This window comes from Salmo salar, chromosome ssa09 (assembly GCF_905237065.1).
Source record: "Salmo salar chromosome ssa09, Ssal_v3.1, whole genome shotgun sequence".
NCBI classification, from domain to species: Eukaryota; Metazoa; Chordata; class Actinopteri; order Salmoniformes; family Salmonidae; genus Salmo; species Salmo salar.
Genome location: NC_059450.1, coordinates 7,984,802 through 8,010,743, shown reverse-complemented (window position 1 = coordinate 8,010,743; position 25,942 = coordinate 7,984,802). Strand labels below are relative to the sequence as shown.

General features: G+C 43.1%; 1 protein-coding gene across 1 annotated transcript in view; it reads left to right on the top strand.

Moving 5' to 3' along the window:
* pacrg (parkin coregulated) overlaps window positions 1-25,942 on the top strand; it is a 277,008-nt gene that overhangs the window by 250,175 nt on the left and 891 nt on the right.

Below are 25,942 nucleotides of genomic sequence, written 5' to 3'. Positions count from 1 at the left end.
GCCATACAGATACCCGCCATTGTGGAGTCAACAGAAGTCACAAATAACATTATAAATATTCACTTACCTTTGATGATCTTCATCGGAATGCACTCCCAGGAATCCCAGTTCCACAATAAATGTTTGTTTTGTTTCGATAAAGTCCATATGTATGTCGAAATACCTCCTTTTTGTTCGCGCGTTCAGTCGAGTAATCCAAATGCACTGTGCTCGCGCAGTAAGTTCAGACAAAAAGTCAAAAAAGTTATATTACAGTTCGTAGAAACATGTCAAACGATGTATAGAATCAATCTTTAGGATGTTTTTATCATAAATCTTCCATAATATTCCAACCGGACGATTCCTTTGTCTTCAGAAATGAAAAGGAACAGACCTAACTCTCACAGGAGCGCGCACAATTGAACTCATGTCATTTTCTCAGTCATCTGACTCCATATGCTCTTATTCTCTCCCCATTCACAGTAGAAGCATGAAACAACGTTCTAAAGACTGTTGACATCTAGTGAAAGCCGTAGGAAGTGCAAAATTACCCCACAGACACTGTGTATTAGATAGGCAATCACTTGAAAAACTACAAACCTCAGATTTCCACACTTCCTGGTAGGATTTTATCTCAGGTTTATGCCTGCCATATGAGTTCTGTTATACTCACAGACATCATTCAAACAGTTTTATAAACTTCAGAGTGTTTTCTATCAAAATCTACTAATAATATGCATATCTTAGCTTCTGGGCCTGAGTAGCAGGCAGTTTACTACAGGCACGCTTTTCATCCGGACGTCAAAATAGATATAGCCCTTTGTTAACCAACACAAAAACATCCTGTCGCATTCTGCATTAGCATGGAACAGCCCCCATGATATGCAACTTTTCAGGGAAGTTAGAAACCTATATACACAGGCAGTTAGAACTTTTCAAGCAGAAATTTGCTTCCTGCAACACAAACTCAAAAAAGTTCTGGGACACTGTAAAGTCCATAGAGAATAAGAACACCTCCTCCCAGCTGCCCACTGCACTGAGGATAGGAAACTCTGTCACCTCCGATAAATCCACTATAATTGAGAATTTCAATGAGCATTTTTCTACGGGTGGCCATGCTTTCCACCTGGCTACCCCTACCGCGGTCAACAGCACTGCACCCCCCACAGCTACTCGCCCAAGCCTTCCCCATTTCTCCTTTTCCCAAATCCAGTCAGCTGATGTTCTGAAAGAGCTGCAAAATCTGGACCCCTACAAATCAGCCGGGCTAGACAATCTGGACCCTTTCTTTCTAAAATGATCTGCCGAAATTGTTGCAACCCCTATTACTAGCCTGTTCAACCTCTCTTTCGTGTCGTCTGAGATTCCCAAAGATTGGAAAGCAGCTGCTGTCATCCCCCTCTTCAAAGGATGGGACACTCTTGACCCAAACTGCTACAGACATATCTATCCTACCCTGCCTTTCTAAGGTCTTCGAAAGCCAAGTCAACAAACAAATTATCGAATCCCACCGCACCTTCTCCGCTATGCAATCTGGTTTCAGAGCTGGTCATGGGTGCACCTCAGCCTCGCTCAAGGTCCTAAACGATATCGTAACCGCCATCGATAAGAAACAATACTGTATTGCCGTAAGAACCTTGGCGTGATCCTGGACAACACCTTGTCGTTCTCCACTAACATCAAGGCGGTGACCCGATCCTGTAGGTTCATGCTCTACAACATTCGCAGAGTACGACCCTGCCTCACACAGGAAGCGGCGCAGGTCCTAATCCAGGCACTTGTCATCTCCCGTCTGGATTACTGCAACTCGCTGTTGGCTGGGCTCCCTGCCTGTGCCATTAAACCCCTACAACTCATCCAAAACGCCGCAGCCCGTCTGGTGTTCAACCTTCCCAAGTTCTCTCACGTCACCCCGCTCCTCCGCTCTCTCCACTGGCTTCCAGTTGAAGCTCGCATCCTCTACGAGACCATGGTGATTGCCTACGGAGCTGTGAAGGGAACGGCACCTCCATACCTTCAGGCTCTGATCAGGCCCTACACCCAAACAAGGGCACTGCGTTCATCCACCTCTGGCCTGCTGGCCCCCCTACCTCTGAGGAAGCACAGTTCCCGCTCAGCCCAGTCAAAACTGTTCGCTGCTCTGGCACCCCAATGGTGGAACAAGCTCCCTCACGACGCCAGGACAGCGGAGTCAATCACCACCTTCCGGAGACACCTGAAACCCCACCTCTTTAAGGAATACCTAGGATAGGATAAAGTAATCCTTCTAACCCCCCCCCCCCCCTTAAAAGATTTAGATGCACTATTGTAAAGTGGTTGTTCCACTGGATATCATAAGGTGAATGCACCAATTTGGATAAGAGCGTCTGCTAAATGACTTAAATGTAATGTAAATGTATTCATTGACCTGGCCAAGGCTTTCGACTCTGTCAATCACCACATCCTCATCGGCAGACTCAATAGCCTTGGTTTCTCAAATGATTGCCTCGCCTGGTTCACCAACTACTTCTCTGATAGAGTTCAATGTGTCAAATCGGATGGCCTGTTGTCCGGGCCTCTGGTAGTCTCTATGGGGGTGCCACAGTGTTCAATTCTTGGGCCAACTCTTTTCTCTGTATACATCAATGATGTCGCTCTTGCTGCTGGTGAGTCTCTGATCCACCTCTACGCAGATGACACCATTCTGTATACTTCTGGCCCTTCTTTGGACACTGTGTTAACAACCCTCCAGATGAGCTTCAATGCCATACAACTCTCCTTCCGTGGCCTCTAACTGCACTTAAATACAAGTAAAACTAAATGCATGCTCTTCAACCGATCGCTGCCTGCACCTGCCCGCCCGTCCAGCATCACTACTCTGGACGGTTCTGACTTAGAATATGTGGACAAATACAAATACCTAGGTGTCTGGTTAGATTGTAAACTCTCCTTCCAGACTCACATCAAACATCTCCAATCCAAAGTTCAATCTAGAATTGGCTTCCTATTTCGCAACAAAGCATCCTTCACTCATGCTGCCAAACATACCCTCGTAAAACTGACCATCCTACCAACCCTCGACTTCGGCGATGTCATTTACAAAATAGCCTCCAATACCTTACTCAATAAACTGGATGCAGTCTATCACAGTGCCATCCTTTTTGTCACCAAAGCCCCATATACTACCCACCACTGCGACCTGTACGCTCTCGTTGGCTGGCCCTCGCTTCATACTCGTCGCCAAACCCACTGGCTCCAGGTCATCTACAAGACCCTGCTACAGTGGGGGAAAAAAGTATTTAGTCAGCCACCAATTGTGCAAGTTCTCCCACTTAAAAAGATGAGAGAGGCCTGTAATTTTCATCATAGGTACATGTCAGCTATGACAGACAAAATGAGAAAAATAAATCCAGACAATCACATTGTAGGATTTTTAATTAATTTATTAGCAAATTATGGTGGAAAATAAGTATTTGGTCACCTACAAACAAGCAAGATTTCTGGCTCTCACAGACCTGTAACTTCTTCTTTAAGAGGCTCCTCTGTCCTCCACTCGTTACCTGTATTAATGGCACCTGTTTGAACTTGTTATCAGTATAAAAGACACCTGTCCACAACCTCAAACAGTCACACTCCAAACTCCACTATGGCCAAGACCAAAGAGCTGTCAAAGGACACCAGAAACAAAATTGTAGACCTGCACCAGGCTGGGAAGACTGAATCTGCAATAGGTAAGCAGCTTGGTTTGAAGAAATCAATTGTAGGAGCAATTATTAGGAAATGGAAGACATACAAGACCACTGATAATCTCCCTCGATCTGGGGCTCCACGCAAGATCTCACCCCGTGGGGTCAAAATTATCACAAGAACGGTGAGCAAAAATCCCAGAACCACACGGGGGACCTAGTGAATGACCTGCAGAGAGCTGGGACCAAAGTAACAAAGCCTACCATCAGTAACACACTACGCCGCCAGGGACTCAAATCCTGCAGTGCCAGACGTGTCCCCCTGCTTAAGCCAGTACATGTCCAGGCCCGTCTGAAGTTTGCTAGAGAGCATTTGGATGATCCAGAAGAGGATTGGGAGAATGTCATATGGTCAGATGAAACCAAAATAGAACTTTTTGGTAAAATCTCAACTCGTCGTGTTTGGAGGACAAAGAATGCTGAGTTGCATCCAAAGAACACCATACCTACTGTGAAGCATGGGGGTGGAAACATCATGCTTTGTGGCTGTTTTTCTGCAAAGGGACCAGGACGACTGATCCGTGTAAAGGAAAGAATGAATGGGGCCATGTATCGTGAGATTTTGAGTGAAAACCTCCTACCATCAGCAAGGGCATTGAAGATGAAACATGGCTGGGTCTTTCAGCATGACAATGATCCCAAACACACCACCCGGGCAACAAAGGAGTGGCTTCGTAAGAAGCATTTCAAGGTCCTGGAGTGGCCTAGCCAGTCTCCAGATCTCAACCCCATAGAAAATCTTTGGAGGGAGTTGAAAGTCAGTGTTGCCCAGCGACAGCCCCAAAACATCATTGCTCTAGAGGAGATCTGCATGGCGGAATGGGCCAAAATACCAGCAACAGTGTGTGAAAACCTTGTGAAGACTTACAGAAAACATTTGACCTGTGTCATTGCCAACAAAGGGTATATAACAAAGTATTGAGATAGACTTTTGTTATTGACCAAATACTTATTTTCCACCATAATTTGCAAATAAATTCATTAAAAATCCTACAATGTGATTTTCTGGATTTTTTTTCTCATTTTGTCTGTCATTGTTGAAGTGTACCTATGATGAAAATTGCAGGCCTCTCATCTTTTTAAGTGGGAGAACTTGCACAATTGGTGGCTGACTAAATACTTTTTTCCCCACTGTACCTCCGCACTTTCACTTTCTCTTCGCAAATGCACCTCTGAACTTTGGCACTGCTCCAGATCCAGTCCATGGAAATACAATAGGAACAGCTGTATCTTTTTTAGCATCCTTCGGTTTTCTTTCCCTATAATTTCAGATTGCTTATCTAGTTCATATGCTTGCTACACACACGCAACGATGCAAGGTTGGCCTCAGGAGTATTTACATCATATTTATTATTTTGGATTGCTACTAACCATCTTCTGCATCTCCGTATATTTTATCGGAAAACTGAAATTTAGTGCCTTCTTCCCTTGATATCCTGTATAAAGTGCAGCCAGTGACCGAACATCAGCTTGCTCTCTTTATCCACTTTGCGTAACTAACTTTATCTGCGATATGCCTAACTCTATCAACTTTAGCACCAGCTCCTTCCCCCACCCAATTTTGTGGGGGAATCTGTGACATCAAGATCCATATAAGGGCATATCGTGAGAGTGCACATGCACAGTTGTATCCCATCTCCGCTTTTGCAGTTGGCTACATAAAATAATGATATAAAATAATCGCAACTGTTTATTGGAAACATTTCCTGACTCAAAACCAATAGTACTTTTGACCAAAATGGTTTATTCGGTTGTACGCTTTCAATAAAACAATGAATTTGCCCACATTTCACGGATTTCTTAATCATGAATTCACTGGTAGTGGAGCAGAGCGAGGCATGCATCCAGCAAACGTCACGAGTCACGTGACCCGTTTTTGCAGCTGTTTCAGTACAGCACTGCAGGGAGAGAGAGGGAGAGAGGGCAAACTCCGCTGGACTAGTTTCAATTTATGGAATTACTTGGGAGTTTCTGTATTTTGGGTAAACTTCTCCTTTAAGGTTTTGGCTAGGGTAAATAAATTGTGTCTACCACTGCAAACCTGCTGTTTAGAAGGTCCTGTGTATATTGTATTTTCAACCAGCAACTCTCAGGATATAAACTGATCAAATGTTTTCACACTTTTACAGTGTTAGTTTACTCAGCTGTTGTACAATATGATATAAAAAAACTGGAAAACTGAATTTTGACTGTACTGGGCCTTTAAGTTCAGGGTTAAAGTTTTTGGGTTAAAACATTACGTTTCCGAATGGTTAAGTTAAGACTTGGGATAAGGTTAAAACCAGGGGTTGGAACAGAACCAAAAAACGGAAAAGAACAACATTTTTCAAGGAACAGAACCGGGGTCGAAAGTGATCCATACTGTATCGGAACAGAACCGTTATTTTAAAAGCATGGAACTGGTTAATAACATTATTTTATGTTCCAGTCCTTTTTTTCTAGTCCCACAAAAAAACGCAACAAAGCACCTATGCTAAACCCTGTCACTCAGAAATGTATTCCAGTGTCTGCCTGCAAGCTGAAAATCTTTGCCTGTGTGTGTTTAGGCTACCTGCCCCTCCCCCTCCAGAAGCGTAGGCTCCTGTGCTAATGTTAAAAGCGTGATTCAGAAGATAGGGAGAGATTTTTTTATTTGCTCAAGAAGAATGGATTAACTTGTGTGTTTTTAATTCTGGTGCCGCTCTGCACACACAGGCTTGTTAGCTAGCTAGCTCAAGCTTCTTTGCTAGTTAGCTCAAAGGACATTCAATGTTCCTCCATAGCAGCCGCTTCTCCTAGGTATAATTCTGTGGACCTAATTCAGATAATGCATGTCATAACAAGATTCCCAATGCTTCAAGTCTCCTCAACCCTCTCTTGCTCTGCTCACAACAATATTTCAGTCGCATCTTGCACCATAGGCTATCATGGTCTGTCCATCAGGCATGTAAACAACTAGCTTGCTTGCTCTATCCACACTGATTGGTGAAGTTATTTAATGAGCTAAATGTGAAAAAGTGTTGATTTCACAGGTTAAAAAAGCAACAGAAAGGAGGATTATATTAACCAGTACTTTTTATTTTGTTCGAACTGGTTCAGAATTATATTTTGCTGCTCGAAAAAGTGGACCAGAAAAAAAAAAAAAAAATGTGGTTCTGTTCAGAACAAAACAATTGGAAAATAATTTAGGTTCCAACCTCTGGTAAAAATAAATATTAAAAAATCATCGAGTGAATACTATTGGGATTGAACATGCGACTTTTGGATCCAGAGTCATGGGATTACATTCCGAAAATGAAGGATTCAAGTTTTTGGATATGGTTACAACATTAAGTTTAGGCATTCATTCTGAATGATTAAGTTAAGGGTTAAGGTATCGGATAGGGTTAAAATAAAACATTTTGTCATGGGATTACACTTATCTGCCACTCCTGTCCATAATGCCACAGCAAAACCCAAGCCTACCTGATGGTAATAGCTTTCCCCGTTGCCCCTAGTGGCTGATTTTGAAGGAATTTCCAGGACAATTTCGAAGTCAATCTTGAGCGATCTGGCTGGGAAGAGAGGGGAGAGAGGTGGAGAGAGCTAGCCTCACAGCCACCACATCTTCCCACCTCTTCACCTCCTCACCTAGTCCCTGTCTGCTAAGAACCACTCAATCACAGGAGGCTGCTGAGGGGAGAACGGCTCATAGTAATGGCTGGAACGGTGCAAATGGAATGGCATCAAATACCTGGAAACCATGTGTTTGATGTATTTGATACATTACGCTCCAGTCATTACCACGAGCCCGTCCTCCCCAATTAAGGTGCCACCAAACTCCTGTGAGCCCAATCCCAGGGATTTGATATGAAAGACAGAAACAGAAGGACACATTTTCTTTCCACCTCTTTTTACCATCGGGCTGATTTGTCAAATGACACTCCCCTTGAAATCCCCCCCAGATTGTGGATGCATACCAAATGGCACCCCATTCCTTCTATAGTGCACTACTTATGACCAGAGCCCTGTCTGTGGGCCCTGGTAATAAGTAGTGCACTATAAAAGGAAAAGGGTGCCAATCGGGACGCAAGCTGTGTGGGAGTTGCCATGGCACTCCATATCGACCGCCCTTCTCCCTCAAAGCACTGCCAAGCCAACTCCCGCTTTCTCTTTTCTTCCTTTCTTTTCTTATATATAGGTATTGTTTTTAAAGATTTTTTGTCTGCCTAGAGAGGGGGAGAAAGTAAAAGTTTTCCTGAAGGACATTTGCACAAAGAGCTTTAACACCCCACCCCTCCCGCCCGTTGCTAAACACACTCTTTTTACCTCTTTAAATATTGAGAATCATTTCAAATTCCTCCTTCGCCCTCCTTTGATGCTGCATGCCTCCAAACACCTTTGTTACTGGTTCTGCGTCCCAAATGGTACCCTATTCCATTTATAGTGCACTGTTGTGCACTTCTTTCGACCAGAGCCCTATGGGGCCTGGTGAAATATACTGCACCATAAAGGGAATAGGGTGCCATTTGGGATGTAACATATAAGTGGGCCATGGCTGAAATATACATGAACCTCAGTTGTTGCGCCGTAGCCTTGTCTTATTACCCAGGATCCCTTGTGTCTGTGCCAGGGGACAGCCTCCCCCGCTCCCCATTGTGTCACTCAGGCTGCCACCACCCCCTCCTCCATGTCAGCTGGAAAATGTCTCCACTAATAGGGAGTCCCTCTCTGGGCCTGGCCCTTCGGCCCCCTACTAGCCTCCACACACATGCCACAGCTGCGGAGAGAGAGAAAGAGAGAGAGAGAGAGAGAGAGAGAGAGAGAGAGAGAGAGAGAGAGAGAGAGAGAGAGAGAGAGAGAGAAAGAGACTGTGTGAGAGAGAGACTGTGAGAGAGAGAGTCCACCTCGCAAACTACGCCACAACAACATAGCACTCTCTCCTCACCCTCCTCTGCTTTAGTGCTGAACACTATATTCACACAGCACAGGCCCCACTTGAGTAGATCACACTGATTGTTGTTCTCTTTGGCCTTTCTCTTTTACAGGGATAAGTGTTGCTTTTTATGTCATTTTATTGCTCAAATGCCTGTGTGTTTCTTTTTCTGTTTTTATGCTGCTATAAAAGATTTGGGTTAACTGGTAGGTGGGGAGAGCCTGTATGGTGGGCGGCGTTAAAGAAAATACAATTATGAGTTCAAGAGTCAGAGATATAGGCCTACAACATGAATATAGAACATTTTCTCGGAGTGTGTTGCTGAGTGCATATGGTTGTTGGAGAATATGTAAATTGTTGCTAACATGGGCCAAGGCATTGGACTTTCCCTCTTTGTAATTTGCAGAGCGGTCTGGCTCTGATCAGTGTCAGAAATGCTCTTGCTAACACATGCACACACATGCATGCAGGGTTTGGTAGGTTACTTTCTAAATGTAATCCTTTACAGTTACTAGTTACCTGTCCAAAATTGTAATCAGTAACGTAACTTTTGGATTATCCAAACTCAGTAATGTAGTCTGATTACATTCAGTTACTTTTAGATTACTTTACCCTTAAGAGGCATTAGAAGAAGACAAAATGTATGTTACCAATTGAACGACATCAATTAAAGGCTAAATCAATGTTAAAGTTTACATAGCTGGCCATATATTGATGTAAAATTTTACTTTATGGGTTGGTTATTTATGTAGGCTTCTTCTAACCCATCACTTTCTACTACATATAATAATCCGATTAAATTATATCTTTACATTTAAAACCAAAGTCTATCAGAATTCCAGTCATTCCAATAAATGTTATACCCCTTGATCTTCAAGAATAGGACTTGGAAATATGGAAGTATAGATCAGCCAAATTGTTTTACCTGAGCATAACCCCAAAACTAAGGACTTATTAGCCAGCCCTACTCTGTTGTTTATGATTTTGTTGTCATGGACGACTGATTGGGCTCATTGATTTGAGTTGAAAAATAAATGCTGCGCTCATGGAATTGCAGTCACCGAGCACTACTGAAAAGTGCTATTTACGGTGCCTTGCAAAAGTATTCACCCCTTTGGTGTTTTTCCTATTTTGTTTCATTACAACCTGTAATTTAAGTCGATTTTTATTTGGATTTCATGTAATGGACATACACAAAATAGTCCAAATTGGTGAAGTGAAATTAAAATAATAACTTGTTTCAAAAAATTAAAAACGGAAAAGTAGTGCGTGCATATGTGCTGTACAGTCGTGGCCAAAAGTTTTGAGAATGACACAAATATTAATATTAAAAAAGTCTGCTGCCTCAGTTTGTATGATGGCAATTTGCATATACTCCAGAATGTTATGAAGAGTGATCAGATGAATTGCAATTAATTGCAAAGTCCCTCTTTGCCATGCAAATTAACTGAATCTCAAAAAAACATTTCCACTGCATTTCAGCCCTGCCACAAAAGGACCAGCTGACATCATGTCAGTGATTCTCTCATTAACACAGGTGTGAGTGTTGACGAGGACAAGGCTGGAGATCACTCTGTCATGCTGATTGAATTCGAATAACAGACTGGAAGCTTCAAAAGGAGGGTGGTGCTTGGAATCATTGTTCTTCCTCTGTCAATCATGATTACCTGCAAGGAAACACGTGCCGTCATCATTGCTTTACGCGAAAAGGGCTTCACAGGCAAGGATATTGCTGCCAGTAAGATTGCACCTAAATCAACCATTTATCGGATCATCAAGAACTTCAAGGAGAGCGGTTCAATTGTTGTGAAGAAGGCTTCAGGGCGCCCAAGAAAGTCCAGAAAGCGCCAGGACCATCTCCTAAAGTTGATTCAGCTGCGGGATCGGGGCACCACCAGTACAGAGCTTGCTCAGGAATGGCAGCAGGCAGGTGTGAGTGCATCTGCACGCACAGTGAGGCGAAGACTTTTGGAGGATGGCCTGGTGTCAAGAAGGGCAGCAAAGAAGCCACTTCTTTCCAGGAAAAACATCAGGGACAGACTGATTTTCTGCAAAAGGTACAGGGATTGGACTGCTGAGGACTGAGGTAAAGTCATTTTCTCTGATGAATCCCCTTTCCGATTGTTTGGGGCATCCGGAAAAAAGCTTGTCCGGAGAAGACAAGGTGAGCGCTACCATCAGTCCTGTGTCATGCCAACAGTAAAGCATCCTGAGACCATTCATGTGTGGGGTTGGTTCTCAGCCAAGGGAGTGGGCTCACTCACAATTTTGCCTAAGAACACAGCCGTGAATAAAGAATAGTACCAACACATCCTCCGAGAGCAACTTCTCCCAACCATCCAGGAACAGTTCGGTGATGAACATTGCCTTTTCCAGCATGATGGAGCATCTTGCCATAAGGCAAAAGTGATAACTAAGTGGCTCGGGGAACAAAACATTGATATTTTGGGTCCATGGTCAGGAAACTCCCCAGACCTTATCCCATTGAGAACGTGTGGTCAATCCTTAAGAGGCGGGTGGACAAACAAAAACCCACAAATTCTGACAAACTCCAAGCATTGATTATGCAAGAATGGGTTGCATCAGTCAGGATGTAGCCCAGAAGTTAATTGACAGCATGCCAGGGTGGATTGCAGAGGTCTTGAAAAAGAAGGGTGAACACTGCTAATATTGACTCTTTGTATCAACTTCATGTAATTGTCAATAAAAGCCTTGACACTTGTGAAATGCTTGTAATTATACTTCAGTATTCCATAGTAACATATGACAAAAATATCTAAAGACACTGAAGCAGCAAACTTTGTGAAAATGTATATTTGTGTCATTCTCAAAACCTTTGGCTATGACTGTATTCATCCCTTTGCTATGAAGCCCCTAAATAAGATCTGGTGCAACCAATTACCTTCAGAAGTCACGTAATTATGTTAAATAAATTCCACCTGTGTGCAATCTAAGTGTCACATGTTCTGTCACATGATCTCAGTATATACAGTTGAAGACGGAAGTCTACATACACCTTAGCCAAATACATTTAAACTCAGTTTTTCACAATTCCTGACATTTAATCATAGTAAAAATTCCCTGTGTTAGGTCAGTTAGGATCACCACTTTATTTTAAGAATGTGAATTGTCAAAATAATATTAAAGAGAATGATTTATTTCAGCTTTTATTTCTTTCATCACATTCCCAGTGGGTCAGAAGTTTGCATACACTCAATTAGTATTTGGTAGCATTGCCTTTAAATTGTTTAATTTGGGCCAAACGTTTTGGGTAGCCTTCCAAAAGCTTCCCACAATACGTTGGGTGATTTTTGGCCCATTCCTCCTGACAGAGCTGAGGTAACTGAGTCAGGTTTGTAGGCCTCCTTGCTCGCACATGCTTTTCAGTTCTGCCCACACATTTTCTATAGGATTGAGGTCAGGGCTTTGTGACGGCTACTCCAGTACGTTGACTTTGTTGTCCTTAAGCAATTTTGACACTTTGGAAGTATGCTTGGGGTCATTGTCCATTTGGAAGACTCATTTGCGACCAAGCTTTAACTTCCTGACTGATGTCTTGAGATGTTGCTTCAATATATCCACATAATTTGCAGTTGCAAGTTGTAGTCTGGCCTTTTTATGGCGGTTTTGGACCAGTGGCTTCTTCCTTGCTGAGCGGCCTTTCAGTTTATGTCGACATAGGACTCGTTTTACTGTGGATATAGATACTTTTGTACCTGTTTCCTCCAGCATCTTCACAAGATCCATTGCTGTTGTTCTGGGATTGATTTTCACTTTTCGCACCAAAGTATGTTCATCTCTAGGAGACAGAATGTGTCTCCTTCCTGAGCGGTTGCGTGGTCCCTTGGTGTTTATACTTTCATACTATTGTTTGTACGTGGTACCTTCAGGCGTTTGGAAATTGCTCCCAAGGATGAAACAGACTTGTGGAGGTCTACAATTCTTTTTCTGAGGTCTTAGCTAATTTCTTTTGATTTTCCCATGATGTCAAGCAAAGAGGCACCGCGTTTGAAGGCAAGCCTTGAAATAAATACACAGGTACACCTCCAATTGACTCAAATGATGATCAGAAGCTTCTAAAGCCATGACATAATTTTCTGCAATTTTCCAAGCTGTTTAAAGGCACAGTCAACTTAGTGTACTTAAACTACTGACCCACTGGCAACATCATGCTGTAGGGATGTTTTTCATCGGCAGGGACTGGGAAACTGGTCAGAATTGAAGGAATGATGGATGGCACTGAATACAGGGAAATTCTTGAGGGAAACCTGTTTCAGTGATTTGAGACTGGGACGGAGGTTCACCTTCCAGTAGGACAATCACCCTAGGCATACTGCTAAAGCAATGCTCGGGTGGTTTAAGTGGAAACATTTAAATGTCTTGGAATGGCCTAGTCAAAGCCCAGACCTCAATCCAATTGAGAATCTGTGATATGACTTAAAGATTGCTGTACACCAGCGGAACCCATCCAACTTGAAGGAGCTGGAGCAATTTTGCCTTGAAGAATGGGCACAAATCCCAGTGGCTAGATGGGCCAAGTGTATAGAGACGTACCCCAAGAGACTTGCAGCTGTAATTGCTGCAAAAGGTGGCTCTACGAAGTATTGACTTTGGGGGGGTGAATAGTTATGCACGCTCAAGTTTTCAGTTTTTTTGTCATATTTCTTGTTTGTTTCACAATAGAAAATATTTTGCATCTTCAAAGTGGTAGGCATGTTGTGTAAATCAAATGATACAAACCCCCAAAAATCTATTTTAATTTCAGGTTCTAAGGCAACAAAATAGGAAAAATTCCAATGGGGGTGAATACTTTCGCAAGCCACTGTACATGTGAAAAATGAATGACATATGCTGCATTTGCTATTGCCCTATTGTTTACCTTTTTGTTGGTGACACTTTGATATCTTGATAATATGTATCTGTTTAAAGAGCAAATCCACAGATGAAACAATAACAAAACAGCCGCCCTGCCTTTGTTTTGGTAAAAAGCAGAGGGATGGGCCTGGAGAAATGTAACCACTCTCAGATTAATAGACAGAGCTATGGATGCAAGGACTGACCATCCATTATATAAAAATTATTATTTTAACCATGTTATGAGGCTATACTGATTTCTGCTCTCGTAAAAGCCTGGGTTTTCTGCACGTTAACACTAGAAGCTTATTACCTAAAATGGATCAATTGAAAGTATGGGTTCACAGTTCCAATCCAGATGTGTTGGTCATTACTGAGACGTGGTTAAGAAAGAGTATTTTGAATACTGGTTCTAACCTTTTTCGACAAGACAGATCTTTCAAAGGTGGGGGAATGGCAATCTTTACCAATGTTCACCTTCAGTGCTCGGTTGTCTCCACCAAGTCTGTCCCCAAACAATTTGATTTGCTGGTTTTAAGCATTAAACTTTCAAATAGCTCTTTGTTGACTGTTGCTAGGTGCTATCGTCCTCCATCAGTACCGGCCTGTACCCTACCTGCCCTAAGCTCTCTCCTGGCCCCTTACACTAAGTCTGAATTTGTCCTGCTAGGTGACCTAAACTGGGACATGCTTAAACCACCTGACCAAGTCCTAAAGCAATGGGACTCCCTAAATCTTTCTCAGATTATTACCAGTCCGACAAGGTATGACTCCAAATACCCAGAAAAGACTACTCTCCTCGATGTTATCCTCGCAAATAATCCTGATAGGTATCAGTCTCGTGTTTTCTGTAATGACCTTAGTGATCACTGTTTTACCGCCTGTGTTCGTAATGGCTGATCAGTGAAACGACCTGTCCTGATTTGTCATATATGCTTGCTAAAAAACTTTAATGTGCAAGCCTTCCTTCATGAACTGGCCACTGTAAAATGGTATAGAATCAGCTTGATCCCCTCTGTCGAAGACGCCTGGACCTTCTTTTTTTATATTTTCAGTGGTATTGTTAACGCCCCCATAGAGAAAATTAGAATTAAAAACAGGTTCAGCCCCTGGTTTGACCGTGATCTTGCAGAGTTACTCCACCTCAAGAATTGCGTTTGGCGAAAGGCTCACCACACGCATACTCAAGCTGACTGGTTATCGTTCAGGCAAATAAGAAATAAGTGCACTCAGGCTATCCGGGAGGCCAAAGTTAGTTACATGAAAGGAGCAGTTCTCTCTCTGTGGGTCTAACCCTGAGAAGTTCTGGAAAACAGTTAAAGACATGGAGAATAAACCCTCCTCCTCACAGCTGCCCATGTCCCTTAATGTTGATGATGTGGTTGTTACTGACAAGAAGCACATGGCTGAGCTCTTTAATCACCACTTCATTAAGTCAGGATTCCGATTTGACTTAGCCATTCCTCCTTGCCCGTCCAACATCTCCCACCCCTTCTAATGTGACTATCCTGATGCTTCTCCCTCTTTTCCCCTGCCCCGCTACAAAGTTTCTCCCTGCAGGCAGTCACTGAGAGTCCGAGGTGCTGAAAGATCTCCTTAAACTTGACCCCAAAAAAACATCTGGGTCAGATGGTTTAGACCCTTTCTTCTTTAAGGTTGCTGCCCCTATCATCGCCAAGCCTATCTCCAACCTTTTTAACCTGTCTCTCGTTTCTGGGGAGGTTCCCATTGCTTGGAAGGCAGCCACAGTTCGTCCTTTATTTAATGGGGGAGATCAAGCTGATCCTAACTGTTATCCTGTTATGGCTAGGGGGCAGTATTTTCACAGCCGGACAAAAAACGTACCCGATTTAATCTGATTATTACTCCTGCCCAGAAACTAGAATATGCATATAATTATTAGCTTTGGATAGAAAACACTCCAAAGTTTCTAAAACTGTTTGAATGGTGTCTGTGAGTATAACAGAACTCATTTGGCAGGCCAAAACCTGAGAAGATTCCATGCAGGAAGTGGCCTGTCTGACAATTTCTTGCCCTTCTTGATTATCTCTATCCATTACAGAGGATCTCTGCTGTTACGTGACACTTCCTACGGCTCCCATGGGCTCTCAGAAGGCGGCAAAAAGCTGAATCGTGGCTTTGCAGGCTCTGGTTGAAAAAAAGTAGCGCGTTTGGGTAGTGGCTGGTTACAGTACTGTGAGACTCAGGCTCGTGCCCGCGTCGACAGAATGCTTTGTTTTCTTTCGTCTGTTTACCTAAACGCAGATTCCCGGTCGGAATATTATCGCTTTTTTACGAGAAAAATGGCATAAAAATGGATTTTAAACAGCGGTTGACATGCTTCGAAGTACGGTAATGGAATATTTAGAAATCTTTTGTCACGAATTGCGCCATGCTCGTGACCCTTATTTACACTTCGGATAGTGTCTTGAACGCACGAACAAAACGCCGCTATTTGGATATAACGATGGATTATTTTGGACCAAACCAACATTTGTTATTGAAGTAGCAGTCCTGGGAGTGCATTCTGACGAAGACAACAAAGGTAATCAAACTTTTGTAATAGTAAATCGGAGTTTGGTCAGGGCTAAACTTGGTCGGTGTCTAAATGGCTAGCCGTGATGGCTGGGCTATGTACTGAGAATATTGCAAAATGAGCTTTCACCGAAAAGCTATTTTAAAATCGGACATATTGAGTGCATAGAGGAGTTCTGTATCTATAATTCTTAAAATAATTGTTGTGTTTTTTGTGAACGTTTATCGTGAGTAATTTAGTAAATTCACCGGATGTTTGCGGGGGGTATGCTAGTTCTGAACGTCACATGCTAATGTAAAAAAACAGGTTTTTGATATAAATATGAACTTGATTGAACAAAACATGCATGCATTGTATAACATAATGTCCTAGGGTTGTCATCTGATGAAGATCATCAAAGGTTAGTGCTGCCTTTAGCTGTGGTTTTGTTTTTTGTGACATTATATGCTAGCTTGAAAAATGGGTGTCTGATTATTTCTGGCTGGGTACTCTGCTGACATAATCTAATGTTTTGCTTTCACTGTAAAGCCTTTTTGAAATCGGACAGTGTGGTTAGATTAACGAGAGTCTTGTCTTTAAAATGCTGTAAAATAGTCATATGTTTGAAAAATGGAAGTTTTCGGATTTTAGAGGAGTTTGTATTTCGCGCCACGCCCATCATTGGATATTGGAGCAGGTGTTCCGCTAGCGGAACGTCTAGATGTAAGAGGTTACAGGCCTATTTCTATTTTCCCCTGTTTATCAAAAGTGTTAAAAAAAAAAGTTGTCAATAATCAACTGACTGGCTTTCTTGATGTCTATAGTATTCTCTCGGGTATGCAATCTGGTTTACGCTCAGGTTATGGATGTGTCACTGCACCCTTAAAGGTCCTCAGTGATGACACCATTGCCCTTGATTCTAAGCAATATTGTGCTGCTATTTTTATTGACTTAGCTAAAGCTTTTGATACAGTAGACCATTCCATTCTTGTATTTGTATTTGTATTTATATTTATTATGGATCCCCATTAGCTGCTGCCAAAGCAGCAGCTCCTCTTCTTGTGGGCCGGCTAAGGAGTATTGGTGTCTCTGAGTGGTCTTTGACCTGGTTTGCTAACTACCTCTCTCAAAGAGTGCAGTGTATAAAGTCAGAAAATCTGCTGTCTCAGCCACTGCCTGTCACCAAGGGAGTACCCCAAGGCTCGATCCTAGGCCCCACGCTCTTCTTAGTTTACATCAACAACATAGCTCAGGCAGTAGGGAGCTCTCTCATCCATTTATATGCAGATGATACAGTCTTATACTCAGCTGGCCCCTCCCCGGATGTTGTGCTAAATGCTCCACAACAAAGCTTTCTTAGTGTCCAACAAGCTTTCTCTACCCTTAACCTTGTTCTGAACACCTCCAAAACAAAGGTCATGTGATTTGGTAAGAAGAATGCCCCTCTTCCCACAGGTGTTATTACTACCTCTGAGGGTTTAGAGCTTGAGGTAGTCACCTCATACAAGTACTTGGGAGTATGGCTAGATGGTGCGCTGTCCTTCTCTTAGCACATATCAAAGCTGCAGGCTAAAGTTAAATCTATACTTGGTTTACTCTATCATAATCGCTCCTCTTTCACCCCAGCTGCTGTGATGTGTGTTGTGATGTGTGTTTTGTCCTATATTTATATAGTCTTTTTTTTTAATCCCAGGCCCCCGTCCCCGACAGAGGCCTTATGCCTTTTGGTAGGCCGTCATTGTAAATAAGAATTTGTTCTTAACTGACTTGCCTAGTTAAATAAAGGTAAAATAAAAATAAAATATATAAATATACAGTGTTTGTTTACATTTACAATGCTTATATTTTGGTTTCTCATGGAGTGTGACAGTTGAACTAAGCTCATGAGGCATTTATAAGTTATATTCTTCAAGAATCAATGGATATACATACTACCGTTCAAAAGTTTGGGGTCACTTAGAAATGTCCTTGCAAAACACCAGTGTCAACGTCAACAGTGAAGAGGCAACTCCTGGATGCTGGCCTTCTTGGCAGAGTTCCTCTGTCAAGTGTCTGTGTTCTTTTGCCCATCTTAATCTTTTATTTTTATTAGCCAGTCTGAGATATGGCTTTTTCTTTCCAACTCTGCCTAGAAGGCCAGCATCCCGGAGTTGCCTCTTCACTGTTGATGGTGAGACTGGTGTTTTACGGGTACTATTTATTGAAGCTGCCAGTTGAGGACTTGTGAGGCATCTGTTTCTCAAACTAGACACTCTAATGTACTTGTCCTCTTGCTCAGTTGTGCACCGGGGCCTCCCACTCCTCTTTCTATTCTGGTTAGAGACAGTTTGCGCTGTTCAGTGAAGGGAGAATTACACAGCGTTGTACGAGATCTTCCGTTTCTTGGCAATTTCTCGCATGGAATAGCCTTCATTTCTCAGAACAAGAATAGACTGATGTGTTTCAGAAGAAAGTTCTTTGTTTCTGGCCATTTTGAGCCTGTAATCGAACCCACAAATGGTGATGCTCCAGATACTCAACTAGTCTAAAGAAGGCCAGTTTTATTGCTTCTTTAATCAGAACAACAATTTTCAGCTGTTCTAACATAATTGCAAAAGGGTTTTCTAATGATCAATTAGCCTTTTAAAATGCTAAACTTGGATTAGTGTCACGCCCTGACCTGAGAGAGCCTTTTTATGTCTCTATTTAGGTTTGGTCAGGGTGTGATTTGTGTGGGCATTCTATGTCCGTGTTTCTATGTTTGGGATTTCTTTGTTTCGGCCCGGTATGGCTCTCAATCAGGAACAGCTGTATATCGTTGTTGCTGATTGGGAGTCATACTTAGGCAGCCTGTTTTTCCTTTGGGTTTTGTGGGTAGATATTTTCTGTTTAGTGTTTTGCACCTGACGGAACTGTTTGGTTGTTCTTTTGTTTTGCTTGTCACATTAGTGTTCAGTTTTATCATTAAAATGACGAACACTCACCACGCTGCATTTTGGTCTGATTTCTCTTCCCCTTCATCCAAGGACGACGAAGACCGTTACAATTAGGTAACACAACATGCCATTGGAACACAGGATTGATGTTTGCTGATAATGGGTCTCTGTATGCCTATGTAGAGATTCCATAAAAAAATCTGCTGTTTCCAGCTACAATAGTCATTTGCAACATTACCAATGTCTACACTGTATTTCTGATCAAATTGATGTTATTTTAATGGACAAAAAATGGGCTTTTCTTTCAAACAAGGACATTTCTAAGTGACCCCAAACTTTTGAACGGTAGTGTATATACGTTACCTGTCAAAAGTTTGGACACACCTACTCATTCAATTTTTTATTTTTTATTTTACTATTTTCTACATTGTAGAATAATAGTGAAGACATCAAAACTATGAAATAACACATATGGAATCATGTAGTAAGCAAAAAAGTGTTACAGGGTGTCACAGCTGTCGTCATGGAGAGAAGTGGACCAAGGTGCAGCAGAGTTAGTGTTCATAATTTTAATTCAAAACGATCACTGGAACACTACAAGCAGGCGGGCCACTCGGGCTGGGCCGGAGGGCAGTCGGGCCACTCGGGCTGGGCCGGAGGGCAGTCGGGCCATTCTGGCAGACCCGGGCAGTCGGGCCACTCTGGCAGACCCGGGCAGTCGGGCCACTCTGGCAGACCCGGGCAGTCGGGCCACTCTGGCAGCTCCTGACTAGCGGGCGGCTCTGGCAGCTCCTGACTGGCGGGCAGCTCTGGCGACTCTTGACTGGCGGGCAGCTCTGGCGACTCTTGACTGGCGGGCAGCTCTGGCGTCTCTTGACTGGCGGGCAGCTCTGGCGACTCTTGACTGGCGCGGCTGGGCTGACGCACTAGACGCCTGATGCGTGGGGCTGGTACTGGATGTGCCAGCCTGGAGACACACACCTCCACGCTAGTGCGCACAGCGGGAAACACCGGACCATAGAGGCGCACCGGCGGTCTTGAGCGCAGGGTTGGCATCACCCCTTCAGGCTCGATGCCTACTTCGCCCTGGCACATGCGGGGCGCTGGTACTGTGCCTACCGGCCTGAAAATCCCAGGCCTCACCACAGCCCCAACCCCAAAGCACAGGACCTGTCCAGTCTGCCCTACAAGGGTACGGGGAGCTGGCCTGGGGCTCCAATCTCGCCCCACCAAATAGCCTTTGTGCCCCCCCCTAAAAAATTATTGGGGCTGCCTCCCGGGTTTACTAAACTCTTCCATCGCCCTGGAAACGCTCCTCCTTAGCTCTGCCCACGTCCATCCTTCCTCCTCGTTCCTCTGCTGCTTGGTCCTGGTTTGGTGGGTAATTCTGTCACAGTTGTCTTCAAGAATGGACCAAGGCGCAGCGGGAATGTGGATACTCATATTTTAATTCAAAAGAGTAAGGCATCCACAGGAAAAAACAATAAACAAGACAGCAACAGTTTTGCAGGCTATCAAACGCAGTGCAAAAACAACTACCCACAACCCCAAAGAAAAACACACACTCCTATATAGGACTCCCAATCAAAGGCAACTCAACACACCTGGCTTCAATTGGGAATCCTAATCACCAACACAACCATTTACACACACAAAAACCCTGCCACATCCTGACCAAAACTAATCCAATTGCTCCCTCTGCTGGTCAGGATGTGACACAGGGAAAACATATAAAAATATATATTTTTATATTTAAGATTCTTCAAAGTAGCCACCCTTTGCCTTGATGACAGCTTTGCACACTCTTGGCATTCTCTTAACCAACTTCACCTGGAATGCTTTTCCAACAGTCTTGAAGGAGTTCCCACATATGCTGAGCACTTGTTGGCTGCTTTTCCTTCACTTTGTGGTCCAACTCATCCCAAACCATCTCAATTAGGTTGAGGTCGGGTGATTATGGAAGCCAGGTCATCTGATGCAGCACTCCATCACTTTCCTTCTTGGTCAAATAGCCCATACACAGCCTGGAGGTGTGTTTTGGGTCATTGTCCTTTTGAAAAACAAATGATAGTCCCACTAAGTGCAAACCAGATGGGATGGCGGTTCGCTGCAGAATGCAGTGGTATCCATGTTGGTTAAGTGTGCCTTGAATTCTAAATAAATCACTGACAGTGTCACCAGAAAAGCACCCCCACACCATCACACCTCCTCCTCCATGCTTCGCGGAACCACACATGTGGAGATCATCCGTTCCCCTACTCTGCGTCTCACAAAGCCACAGCGGTTGAAACCAAACATTTAAAATTTGGACTCATCAGACCAAAAGACAGATTTCCACTGGTCTAATTGCTCCAAGCAAGTCTCTTCTTATTAGTGGTGTCCTTTAGTAGTGGTTTCTTTGCAGCAATTCGACCATGAATGCCTGATTCACGCAGTCTCCTCTGAACAGTTGATTTTGAGATATGTCTGTTACTTGAACTCTGTGAAGGATTTATTTGGGCTGCCATCTGTTGTGCAGTTAATTGCCGATTTCGGAGGCTGGTAACTCTAATGAACTTATCCTCTGCAGCAGAGGTTACTCTGGGTCTTCCTTTCCTGTGGCGGTCCTCATGAGAGCCAGTTTCATCATAGAGCTTGATGGTTTTTGCAACTTCATTTGAAGAAGCTTTCAAAGTTCTTGACATTTTCCAGATTGACTGACCTTCATGTCTTAAAGTAATGATGGACTGTCACTTCTCTTTGCTTATTTGAGCTGTTCTTGCCATAATATGGACTTGGTCTTTTACCATCTTCTGTGTACCAACCCTACCTTGTCACAACACAACTGATTGGCACAAACGCAATATGAAGGAAAACAATTCCACATATTAACTTTAACAAGGAAATCCTGTTAATTGAAATGCATTCCAGGTGACTACCTCATGAAGCTGGTTGAGTGAATGCCAAGAGTGTGCAAAGCAGTCATCAAGGCAAAGGGTGGCTACTTTGAAGAATCTGAAATATAAAATGTATTTTGATTTGTTTAACACTTTTTTGGTTACTACATGATTCCAAATGTTTTATTGCATAGTTTTGATGTCTTCACAATTATTCTGCAATGTAGAAAATATATATTGTTTTAGAAAAACCGTTGAATGAGTAGGTGTGTCCAAACTTTTGACTGGTACTATATAAGTTATAAGTCCAAAAATGGATGTAGCAACTACAGATTTTCTCTTTAAGTCTATCAAAAGTGTGCTCGTTTGAGCATGTGTCCATTTGGTCTATGGATTTGTATTTTTTACCAGCATGAATTAGATTTAGCAATAGAAGGCCCACTTTTATTCCATAGGCTGGGATCCGCACTTTGCAGCTGTTGCAAGAGTGCATTTTTCACTGGCTGTCCACTGGTTTCAAAGACAATGATTGATAGGCAGTTTAAATTCCTTGAATTCAACCATTATTGGGTTCAAATACACATTTAGATTTGTGAACAGCCATCCACAACAACCACAATCCGTAAGGTGCAAATAGCTCAATGAGAGCAGTAGTGTGATTCACATCAATGCACTATGTAGATACCAATAATAAGTGATATCCATATCGCCGTAGACTACACCACTGCTGTCATCCTTACCTCCAAGCGTTTATTCAAGTTGGATAATCTTTGGATGCCGACAGCAATCACACCATTGGAAGACATAGCTTGGACTGTAGCCTACAAAAAAGCCTATTCCTGCCCTTTTCCCGCGATCCATCAAACACATTTGGTGTGTCATCATTGTGGTCTCTGACTTGTGGTCAAACTCCCTCAGATGGAACATTAACTTGTGCCTTTTTTCAGTGCTGATTTTAATGTCATTGAGAAAACAGAGAAGTGTCAAAGATTGTTTTAAAACTAATTCTCAAAAGTATCTGTAATCTGATTACAATATTTTTGCTGGTAACGTAACGGACTACAGTTACTGTTTTTTGTTGTTGTGATCCCTTACATGTAATCCGTTACTCTCCAACCCTGCATGCATGCACGGATGCACGCACACGCACATACACACACACACACACACACACACACACACACTGTTACGTCCTGACCAGTAAAAGGGGTCATTTGTCATTGTAGTATGGTCAGGGCGTGGCAGGGGGTGTTGTTTTTGTGTGTTTTGGGGTTAGTTTGTTTCATGGGGATTTGTTCTAGTTTTCATTTTCTATGTTAATTTTCTATGTGTGGCCGAGTATGGTTTCCAATCAGAGGCAGGTGTCTTTCGTTGTCTCTGATTGGAAGCCATACTTAGGCAGCCTGGTTTTTTTCCTGTGGGTTGTGGGTGGTTGTTTTTTCGTATAGTCCGTGTACCTTACGGAACTGTCGATTGTCGTTTTGTTATTTTTGTTTAAGTGTTCCCTTTATTACGTTAATAAAAGAAGATGAGCACTATACCCGCTGCGCCTTGGTCTGTTCACTACGACGCCTGTGACACACACATTCTATCGGATGTTCATCCATACACTTCCTTTACCGGTCTCATGGGCTTTGGGGACAGATTTTACTACAGTGCTTTGCTCCCATTTTCCTCAAATCCAGTTTTGCATCCTATTAAGCTTTTATGGTCCTCTGGCCCAGCTTGAGCCCTTAGAATTACTTTATAAAGTGCGAGAGACCGGCTAGGCCGTTAGGCCTCTGACACACACACACACAGTCTCGCACAGTCTCACACACAGACACATATTCTGCCTTTACATCTGTTGCCTCTAGTAGGCTATAACCTCGTCCAGTACTATTGGCCACCAGTCAGTTGCAAAAGCGTCTCCGGACTTTGGCAGGAGACGTTTCCTCCTTAGTAATTTTGTTCCATCTTCTTTGCAAAGCTGAATGCGTGGACTTGGATAGAATAGCAGCGAAGCAATTTTTCCTAGCTAGACTGGGAAACCTCTATTCTAGCCTCTGAAGGTTATTTAAAAAGGTTTTAGGCTATACTATACTGTATTCTCCCTTTGGTACTATCCACAACCTGTACTATAGGCAGCCTACTTACTGCACATGTATTAAAAATGTATCAAACTAAAAGTTTATAAAAAGAGGAGAGAAAGAGAGCTGAGGAATAATCCCAAACCTTTAGAGAAACACACGGAACACAGAGTCCTATCAGCCTAGCAGGCTACGGAGTTCTAAGTTTGCCAAACAGTTATTGCTTAACAGGCTTCTTTTTATGTGACTAGCCCTATTTTGGTTTTAACGAGCAGCTAGCAGAGAGGTGAGAACAGAAAGATTGAGGAGAAAAAAAAGGGACAGAGAGGGAGTGAGAGAAGGCTTTTCAGAGCTTCTCTTCAGTCCTAATTGGGCTTGTGAGCGAGGGGCGCGAGGGGTCCCACTTGAAATGGGAAGAACAGGCAGGTAGGCTTTCTCTCTCTCTCTTTCTTGTTCTCGTTCTCTCTCTCACTCTCAGGTGGAGTGCCTATCACTTTCAGTGTCTAGTGTGCGGTCAATGTGTTCCCATGATATCTCTATATGTTCTGAATCACAAATCACTCCTGGCTACGGCAAATACTGAAACTCTCCCTTCTGCCACGACAAAGGGAGGGATACCTGCACAGTGTGTGTATAATGAGTATAATGAGCTATTTTTCACTTTGTCACCCTGTGTGCCAATCCAAAAACCTAGAAGCGCTTTGTTCCCAAAACTGAGAAAATTGTTTAAAGCTGCAAGACTTTGTCCTCTACAACTGATAGAAAAAAGGATTTGAATGTTTTTTATTCCAGATGATTTTAGAGGGTTCATTTGATTCACTCACTGCCTATTGTGAAATTTTGGCCTGTTGGGTGTTTTGGAGTTTAATATTGATCAACACTTTATTCAAACGTTTTGCAATATCTCTGTATTTGGGTGTTCAGGTTTTCCTGATACCCTATATGTGTGTTGAGAATATTAAGGAAATTCTCTGGCTTTGCTAAAATAGCCCAAGCCCCAAATCCAAGGTATGAAGTTGCTGATAGTATTTGTGCCATGTAAGGTTTCCTATAATGTTAGCATTGTAAAGCTGTGTGTGTGTGTGTGTGTGTGTGTGTGTGTGTGTGTGTGTGTGTGTGTGTGTGTGTGTGTGTGATGTGTCTGTGTGTGTGTGAGACTGTGTGTGTGTGTGTGAGACTGTGTGTGTGTGTGTGAGACTGTGTGTGTGTGTTTGCGTGTGTGAGTGCATACTTGCGTGTTAAAGAACAACTCTCCAAATGTCTTTTTGGCAGGTAAAACATTCGTAAATCCTTGTGCCACATAATTTGCCTACAACCAACTACCAGAGGCTGATTGTATCTGTCTGTGTGGGTTTCATTCCTTCCTGATTGAACTCCCTTAGAAAAGCCCTGCCTAGTGTCTCAAGTGCGGCAGCAGGAGATTGGCAGTTTGCAGTGGCCTGATAAAGTTACAGTATCAATCAGAGACTATTTTGGGGGGAGGGGAGGGAGGGGGTGGAAGGACACTTCAGGAAGGTTTTTTGATAACAAGTTTCCTCAGCGCTGTGGCCTGCGTTCTTTTCTAGTAGACAGCAAGGTGTGTGTGTGTGTGTGTGTGTGTGTGTGTGTGTGTGTGTGGCTCTACCATTTGCAGTAATAGCAGTCAGGCTCCAGTGTACTGTACTGTAGCTAGTCCCTGTTTTTTTGTGGCAGTGGGCTGTGTGTGTTTCATATTCTCTATCCCCTGTCTACCGCGACCACACAACACACACACACACATCTTCCTCAGGGACAGTTTTATGGCTGTGCTCTATGGCCTCCTTGTCACTGGACCACAATGGGCCTTACATAAATACTAGGAGGGTGAGAGATTGTGGTAGTGCTGTCGCTCCTCTGCTGACTCCCAGTTGAATCTGACAGAGACAGAGAGATAAACAGACATACAGGTAATGCGGGCTCACCTTATATTCACTCATACACACACACACACACACACACACACACACACGCTCGGCTGCCTTGGGAACACCACTATGCCTCAGGTCACTGAGCATGCCCAGTTTGGAACAACACCACAATAGATGAATAACCTTTAACAAAGGATGTGATTTACATTGCTGTACGCTACAGGTTCAT